The following is a 9,376-nucleotide window of genomic DNA, read 5'->3' as shown; positions in this document are numbered from 1 at the left end:
CTGCTTTTGGGAAGACAGACGTTTTCACAATACTAATTCTTCCAGCCCACAAGCAGAGGAGATTTTTTTTCTGGTGTGTTCTCTTTTTCTCTTGAGTGTTATAAAGTTTTCATTATAGTGCTCTTCAACTTCCCTAGGTTTATTCTGAGGTTTATTTTGCTTTTTGTGCCAATTTTCAATGAGATTATTTCTCTAACATTTTCTCAGCTGGTTTGTCATTGACTTTTTGTTTGTTTTTCTTTTTGTTGTTGGTTTTTTTTTTTTTTTTCTGTCCTTGAGTCCATTTTTGTGATGAATTACAATAATTTATTTGCATCCTATATATCTGGAATTAAACTAAATTGATCTCAGGGAATAATCATATTGGTGCATTTTTAAACTCTAGTTTGAAAGTATTTTGTTGACTTTTTTGCATCTATATTTATCAGGGATATTGGTCTACATTTGTTGCTGTTGTTGTGTGTTGATCTGATTTGGGTATCAAGGTAATACTATCTTCATAAAAAGAGTTTTTACAGTATTCCTTTTTTTTCTACTTAATGGAGTATCTTGAAAAGAATTGGTGTTAGTTCCCTGAAGGTCTGAGAAAATCACCAGTGAATCCATCTGTGCCTGGGGATTTTTTTAGGCACGACTTTGTTTATTACTGATTCAATCTCTCTGCTTGCCAAAGGTCTGCTAAGATTATTTATGTCTCTTTGTTTTAATTTTGTTAGGTCACATGTGCCTAGAAATCCACCCATTTCTTTTAGGTTTTCAGATTTGCTAGGCTTTCCGTTGCTAGTGTACGCCCTGCTGACTTCCTGAATTATATTGGCATCCTTAGTGGTCTTTTCTCTTTCACTTCTACTTACACTAAGTTGGGTTGTCTGTCTCTTTCACGGTTAGTCTGTCTAAAGATTTGTTTTTAATGTCTTCAAAGAACCAGTCCTTTGTTTTGTTGGTGCTTGTATTTCATGTTTCCATTTCATTAATTCCTGTCCTTCTCTTAATTATTTTTCCAACCACTAATTTTGATTTTGGCTTCTTCTTGTTTTTCCATGGCCTTAAGGTGTATCATTAGTTATTTATTTAGCTTTTTTTTTTTTTTTAATGATTTCTTAATGTAGGCACTTAGAATGATAGACTCCTCCCTTGGGACTAATTTCGTTGTGTTCCATATGGGTTGGAACTTATAAGTAGGAACTTATTTTTCTACTTTCTGGATTTTCTCAATGACCTTCGATGATTTTTTTTCAATCTATAGTATTACTCCTCATGTGTTTTTACACACACTATAGCTTCTCTTGCTGTTAATTTGTAGCTTTATACTGTTGTGATCAGACAGGAAAGACACAAGGAAGTATTCCACTTTTCCTATGTTTGTTAGGACCTGCTTTGTGCCCAAATACATGACTGACTTAAGAGACCATTTCATGGAAGTGTAAGAAGGATACATATTCTGTAGTGTCATTTAATCCAGATGTTTCTTTACCTGGAGTTAATACTGAAAGGTATATGTTAATTCCTATAAATTTTGTTGGCTTAAGTTTTTGGTTTTTTTCTGGTTTTCTCTTTCTTGAGTACCTACTACCATGAACAGTTTACATAGCCTTTTCTGTGGCCTCATGATTAGGTTTTTTTGCTTTCTTTTCTTTCTTTCTTTCTTTCTTTCTTTCTTTCTTTCTTTCTTTCTTTCTTTCTTTCAGCCTTAAGTATTCCTTCAAGTGTGTTCTGTAGAAGTAGATGAGTGGTTATAATTTGGAACACCTTCCTTTCTCCTATTATGAGAGATAGCTTTGCCCTGATATAGTTAGTAGTCTGGGTTGGAGGTTGCTGCTTTTAGAACTTGAAGTTCATCATCCCAAGGCCCTGTGGCCTTCAAAGTTGAATCTGTTACTGCTCTGATGGGCCTGCCTTTATGCGTGGCTTGGTGCTTCCCTCCTGCTCTTTTCAGTATACTTTTTTTGTTCTCTGTGTTTGGTAGCTTAATAGTTAACCAAAGGGAGAGTCTTCTCTGGTTTTCTGTTTGATCTTCTAAATGGCTCTTGTATCTGTGCTAGTGTTTTCCCTCTGATCTGGGGGAATTTCTTCTATGACTTTATTGATTTGGTTTTCCATACCTGTAGAATAATACTCTATGCTTATTCCTATGTTCACAGTTTATAGAGTCCATCCATAGTGTCCCCCATACGTCTTGAAAAGTCAGGCTCTACAGGACAGCAGGATGTGTCTCTTCACCCTTCATCTTTTGGACATTAGATGAGGGACGGAGGAGCTGGACCTAGAATTTCCCTCCATCCACTGGGAAGTACAGAACTGAGGAGGGTCAAGTGTTCCTTTTCTCCAGTCCACGGCAGCTCCAATAGGATCCTGGAAGGCGAGTCCGGCCCTCCTGAGTTTCTCCTGAGAAGGAAACCTTGTTAAGGGAGCTGCTTCGTATTTCACAAGGTTTTCTTCTCACTTTATTTTTTGCCACATCTTGTTGCTGTTGCTGCTGCTGTAGCAAAACACCCGATAGAAACAAGGAGGGCTGACTTCTTTCACCCAGGGGTAGACCTGCCCATCTCACCCAGGGCAGAGATAGAAACCGGAAGTCACACTTTTTCAGATACATTTTTTTTTTTCAGTTGTACAAGTTTGGTTTAGTTCCTTTTTGCGTCTTCTGTTTAACTCTTCATTATCTTCACTTTTGCCAAGGTCTCTGAGAATATTTAGGTGGATCCTCCTTCCTTATCTTTATTGCTTAAGAATTTCACAGATACATATCATGTATTTTGATCAAATCCACTCCCATTTCTTCCCCTACAGTTTTCCTCCATCACTTCCACCATTTTTCCCTCCCAACTTCATGTTCTTTTTTTTTTTTTTTTTTTTTTTTTTTTTTTTTTTTTTTTTTAATCCACTGAGTCCACTTAGTTCTGCGATTATGTGAATGGATAGATGACCCTGGGTTGGAGCCTGGGTGGCATCTCGTGTCTACATTCCTAAGGAAAGCTGACTCTCCCTCAACAGCCATCAACTGGGATAGGACTTGATGGTACCTTCTCCCTTCACTCTAGGACTGTGTGTGGCCTTAACCGTGTGTGTGTCTTATACATGCTATCACAGGTACACAAGTTCATGTGAGTTCATCTAGTTCAACTGCTCCACTGTGTTCAGAAAACACTGTTTCACTGTAAATGGGTTCTCTAATAAATTTTTATATCCAGGTTTATAGAAAAGTTGCCAAGCTGACACACACGTTCTGATAATCATTCTCCTAGTGTCCATTGTGCCTAACTATGCCACATTTCCTAAAAGCAAGTGTTGTGGGTTGAACGAAAATCTCCCCAAAGAGACACACTCAAGTCTTAACTGTTGGTGCTTGTAAACATGACCCTGTTTGGAAACGGAATCTCTGCCGATGTAATTGGGTTCCGATGAAGTCACACTGGAATGCAGTAGACCCTAACTCCAGAATAGCTGGAATCCTTATACAAGAGCCAGAAAAGAATGTCACATTGTAAGGGAGGAAAAGATGGTGTCTCCGCACCTACATGACTTCCTTGGTGGCCACCAGCAGGTACAGGGAGGGGTGGGGAGAGTTTCTCCCTTACACATTCCCTAAGAAGCACATCCCTGACAGCATCTTGCTTTCAAGACGGCTAGCTTTCAAAGTCATGAGTCAACAGATTTATAGCGGGACAAGTGGTGTAAACCAGCCAGACTGTGGTACTTCATACCACAGTCTAGGACAATCAGTACACTCCGGGCTAGATTCAAACTTCACCACTTTTTCCACCAATTCTCTTTTATTGTCCCAGACTCTAAACCAGGACATTCATTGCCTGGCAGTTGGGCCTTGCATTTCTCCCCAGTCTCTTCTGCATAGTAGCATAGTTCAAGTTTTTCCTGTTTTTCGGCGATCTTGAAAGTGCTACTGCACCTTTTATAAACGTTCATCGGTGAGTTTTTCTCTATCATTTCCCCTCACCATAGTCCTGGACTGATGTGAGACATTGACCATTAAAATGAAATGTGGGCCGGGCACGGTGGCACATGTCTTTAATCCCAGCACTTGGGAGGCAGAGGCAGGCAGATCGCTGTGAGTTCGAGGCCAGCCTGGTCTACAAAGTGAGTCTAGGACAGTCAAGGCTACACAGAGAAACCCGGTCTTGAAAAAAAGAAGGAAGAAAGAAGAAAGAAAGAAAGAAAGAAAGAAAGAAAGAAAGAAAGAAAGAAGAAAGAAAGAAAAGAAAATGAAACGTGGTCTCATCATACGGTTTTGATGGAGAATTGAGGCTAATGTCCTGGTGGTACCCTGCTGAGACAGTCTGTGAATGTCTTTCTCTACAGGTCCCATTGTGTCTCTGCATAGCCTATCCCCTGCAGGCTACTGAATCCAGATAGAATCAAAGAGGAGAGAAAGAAGAAAATGTTAAGGTTTTCTGATTTTGTTATGTATGTCATTTCTGGGTAAGTTTTTCTAAGTCACATTTCGTTGCTTTGTAAATCCAATAATGTTGTGAATTTTATCTCCCTGGTTGTTAAAGCTTGCGTTGCATTTCTCTGAAGAGTACTGAATTTTTATTCTGTCACTGGGTGAGATTTTTTTTTGCTTACCAACAAAGTTTAATCTTTGTGACTTTTTTCTTAATCTTTTTTTTTTTTTTTTTTTTTTTTTCTGGGCTGTTTTGGAGAACTTGCCAAGCACTGTTCATGTAAGCGCTTCACAGTGTGGATCTGAGCTCCTCTACATCGTCTGCTGGAATCATGTGTGAGAGTTACTTTTCTGTTGCTGCGATGAAATGCCGTGACCACGCCAACTTAAGGAAAAGAGTTTATTTTGGCTCCACAGGGATGTAAGTCTATGCCGGCATTGCGGAGGAGGCACGGCATCTGGAACAGCAAACTGACAGCTCACATCTTGAACTGCAAGCAGGAAGCAGAGAGCAACTGGAAACGGCACAGGCCTCTAAGCTCTCAAGCCTACCTCCAGTGGCATATGTCTTCCAACAAGGCCACACCTCCTAATCCTTCCTAAACAGTGCCACTAGCCAGAAGAGCAAGAATTCAAATGAATGAGCTTCCAAGAGACAGTTTCATTCAAACCACAATAAATGAGATGGTTCCTCGGCCTGCATGAGTCAACAGCTCCTCAGTGCTGCTATTTTTCCTTTGAGTTACTTTTTGCTCAGTCTCAGTTGCCTTCCTACACAATCAGCCACATAAGGTGACTCCTAAACACACTCTTGGGGCTCCTTCCCAGTGTAGTTCATGTCCAATCCTTGCTTAAAAAAAAAAAAAAAAAATCCCAGCTGCATCAGCCTCCAGAATCCCAGTCACTTCTCCTGAACCCCTGGGGCCATCTGGGGTCTGCCTGCCTCCATTCACTCTGCTTGTCCATGATTTTGAAATTCATACCTTGCCATCAGCCAGAGCAACCAGGCAGTCTTTTCTTCTTTCTTGGGCTTCTGGTACCACATGTCTGACAATACTTACTGCACATGTTTTCTCCTTATTTTGGTTATTTGTGGCAGAAGAGCAATCACAGACACTGTTAGCACTTGCTGGGCAAGAGTCCAAGGTTTCCTAATCCTAGCTTTCCTCTGCTCTTTGAGAGAGCACCCACTTGCTATAATTCCTAGTCAATCAGACTTAGGCAGCCTGTTGCGTCTTCTCAGTTCCCCCACATGGTTCTTGGAGGCTTGTAGTGTTCACAATTACTTAGATTGTCTCTATTAAGATAACATGTGTTTTCTATCTCCTGTCAGGACTGGTCATTTTTTGTTGTTGTTGCTTAAAAGAGGTGAAAAAGAAAGCTGAATAGAGAGGGCTGTGAGGAAATCCTTCTTAGAAAGAGGTTGGGAGTTAGAAGTCTGTATACATGTCTTTCTTCCTTGATTCATCAAGGAAAAGGGGCCCTGGGACCAGGGCAGAAGCAAGGAAGAGACTTCCTAGTGGATCCTAAAAGACGTTCCACAGCTGGAAGATGAGCCCCTCCAAGCAGGACAACCAGAGGCCAGAGTGTAGACAGTTACTTAGAAGGCCCAAGGAGGACGGCTGCTCTGGGAGGTCTCTGGAGTGGCCATGGGACCAGAAACAGCAGCTAGACTAAACCAACCTGAAAAGCCACACTCTTAGACACCCCTTACAGGACAGTGACTCTAAAAGACAGACATGGGTAGAAATCTCTGGAGCAAAAACGAAAGGGGTGCCTCCATGTCCCCTGGAGTATGAGAAATCTGCCCCAGCAGGGGAGGGGTGTTCAGAATTCACACAAGTCACACAGACAAGAAGCAATGAGTTCTAGCTCATCTGTGGGTGTCCATCAGGATGAATTTAAGACAGATACAGTTAAGGGGGAGACTTTCAGATACCCCCCACAAACCTTCCCATCATCTGCTCAATCCTACCCCTACCGGCAAGTGGGAGAGCAAGTGAAAGAAGCTGCAGGAATGTTCACTTGCTCTTGCCCATGGGCTGGGGAGGGGAAATTTGCCTTGAGTGAGAGCTGGTTTTGTTTGTTTGTTTGTGTTTGTTTGTTTTTAATCTTTTCAAAAGATTAGCTGAAGTATTTGGTCCACAAACATGAGAGAGTGTCTACTGACTGGAAGGGACCATAAAGCTATGGAAAACACAACATCCTCCCACTATTTCAGCCCAGTTCATTCAATAAGCCAGTTGCACAGTACGCATGTGTGAATAGTTGTTCCAGAAAGAGATGGGACCCACCATGGTTACAAGAGCAGGCTGCTGCTTGGCCTCTCCTAAGTCCACCTATGGCTTTATCTCAAGGCTGGTGCCCAGATACAGCTCTGGATCTCTCTACTACCCAAGGGTGTTCAACAAGGTGTTGTGGTCCAGGAGAATCCTTCCCCCAAACCCCCTTGCCTGCGTCTATCTCAGAATCCTTTGTGCCTGCTGAATGTCCCGCTTTCTATTCTACCCTTTCCTATAGGCCAAGGTTTTTTTTTTTTTTTTTTTTTTAAATTGACAGGCAATGCATCCATATAATACACAAAACTTTCCCTCTACAAGAATCTATTCCCATAGGCACCATATACGATCTGTGTCCTTGCACCACCAAAGAAATGTGACAGGGGCATGAAGACAAGATTAGGTGGAACACAGTCCTCAGCAAAAGATGTGTCACTTGATCATGTCACTGGGGCAAGGGTGGGGTGGGGGCAACAACAAAGAGTGAAATCTTTCTGGGGTGACTGTGGATCCTCAAATTACCCTTCATGAGAAACTCAATTTTTTTTCTTTAAAAATGTATTTGTTTGTTTGTTTGTTTAATTCTACGGGTATTTTATCTATGTATATCTGCATACCACATGAATGCCAGGTACCTGAAGAGACCAGGAGAGGACATCAAACTCCATAGGACCTTAGAGATGGTCATTACTTGACTTCACTTTTTAGGGTGATCTTTTCTCTTTGGAGGAGTCAAAAATCAACTCTGGGCCTCTTTACTGCCCAAGGGTGTTCAACAAGGTGGATCTTAGAGTATTTTTTAACTATAGCAGTGGTAAGGCCTCAGGGGAAGGAATCAAACCCAGGTCCTCTGAAAAAGCAATCAGTGTCCTTAGCTACTCTCCTCAGTCTCCTCTCCAGCTCCTCAGTCTGGATTTACACTTCCCTAGTGACTCCTGATGCAGGGCAGCTTTCTGCATGTCCATTTGTATGTCATTTTTGGAGGAATGCCTATTCAAGTCCTTTGCCCATTTTCTAATCAAGTTATTCAATTATTTCTGTTGCTAAGTTGTTGAAATTCTTTATACAGTTTGAACAATAACTTCTTACCAGGCATATATGGCTTCCAATTCTCTCTCCCATTCCGTGGGGTGCCTCTTTTTCTTTCTTTCTTTTTTTCTAGAAACTTCCCCCTTAGATTCACAGAAGTTTGATTTTTTTTTTTTTTTTTGCTGTAATTTAATTTTGTATCTTCTTCTGTCACTTAAAAGAAATAATACTTCAAGCCAATTCTGTGACTTTCTGAACGTTGTTCCTGAGAGAAAAAGGAGATAAAGTCCTGTCATGGCTATCATGCTAGGTGTGCCTCAGTTTCTCAGTTGTCCCCACTGAGGACACCGAGGACACCCCAGCAAGCTAGGAGTTAGCCCTCTATTGAGTTATTTGCCCTGGCAGAATCAGCACATGAAGCTAACAGGAAGAAAGCTAACCCTTTCTTTGCATCTCTGTGGAAAAAAAAGGTGGGGGGAGTTCTTTCTATATTTTTGTTTATGTTATTGCTGTCTTGTTTGACCTCATTTTCAGGGTGATTGTCTTGGTTTGTTTGTTTCCCACCTTCTGGGTATTGTAGTTTTTCAGGTCATATACTGAGAAACCTTGGAAAATTCATATCACATAAAATATCTGCAATTAATCAATAAGCTGCTTATCAAGAAGAAAGCCTCCCAGCTTTGCCAGACAACTCAAATTTTGACTCCTGCAATAAGAAAAGATCTTCCTAACAAATGAATAACTGGGCTGAGGGAGGGAGCTAAGTGTAGACATTTGGTCTTTTTACAGACAAGCAGGTGCGAGCACCTTCTAAGAAACAACTGCATCCAGAGTCCTGACTCGGTTTTATAAGCCGAATTCTGGTCCAGTGTCGTCCACTGAGACTCCTGCTAAAGAAATGCTGAGAAAACAACTTTCCTCTAATTTCATTGGCAAATCAGCAGCTGATGGACATCGCCTGTGAAACAGACTAATCTTCAGAGGTACTTGTCTACCATTTTCCTTTTGTAATGGAAAAAACAGATCTAGCTTAATGGAAGATGACATCAGCGGATGACTTCAGACACTAGGATGTGAGGAAGAGCTCCCAGGCAGGCACAGAAAAGCGATTGGATGCTGTCCAAGTTCTCCACCCTTTTGTAAAAATTTTCCTTCCCCTGAGGCCTTACCAATGTCATGGTTCAAAAACACTCTAAGATCCACTGGCTTCAACCCTTTCCTTCATATATGTCAGGTAGCAGGTGAACAGCAATAGCAGTGATGGGGACATTATTACTGTATTTTGACTGGGGGTGTCTACAAACAAGGCAAAGTAATTATGAGACATGCAGAGACAAGGGTGATCAATACATGGTAGACTTAATACCACATAACTTCATACCCCACATAAGACAAGTACTCCCAGAAGAGGTGTCTAGGAGGTAAGAACCAAGTCATCCACTTTGCACAGATGCCAACATAAAGCAAGGAATTTATATAGCAATGCCTATACACACTAACACAGGTATTCATCAACAGCTCACACACACACACACACACACACACCATGCTGGCTGGTTTTATGCCAAGCTAGAGTCATCTGGAAAGGATTCTCAATAGAGAAAATGCCTCCGTCAGATTCACCTGTAGGAAAATCTGTAGTGAAAATAACAACAACAATAGAAAC

The sequence above is a fragment of the Acomys russatus genome, chromosome 27 (genome assembly GCF_903995435.1).
Source record: "Acomys russatus chromosome 27, mAcoRus1.1, whole genome shotgun sequence".
Classification (NCBI taxonomy): Eukaryota; Metazoa; Chordata; class Mammalia; order Rodentia; family Muridae; genus Acomys; species Acomys russatus.
The sequence above is the reverse complement of the archived record's forward strand: the minus strand, read 5'-3'. Positions refer to the sequence as shown.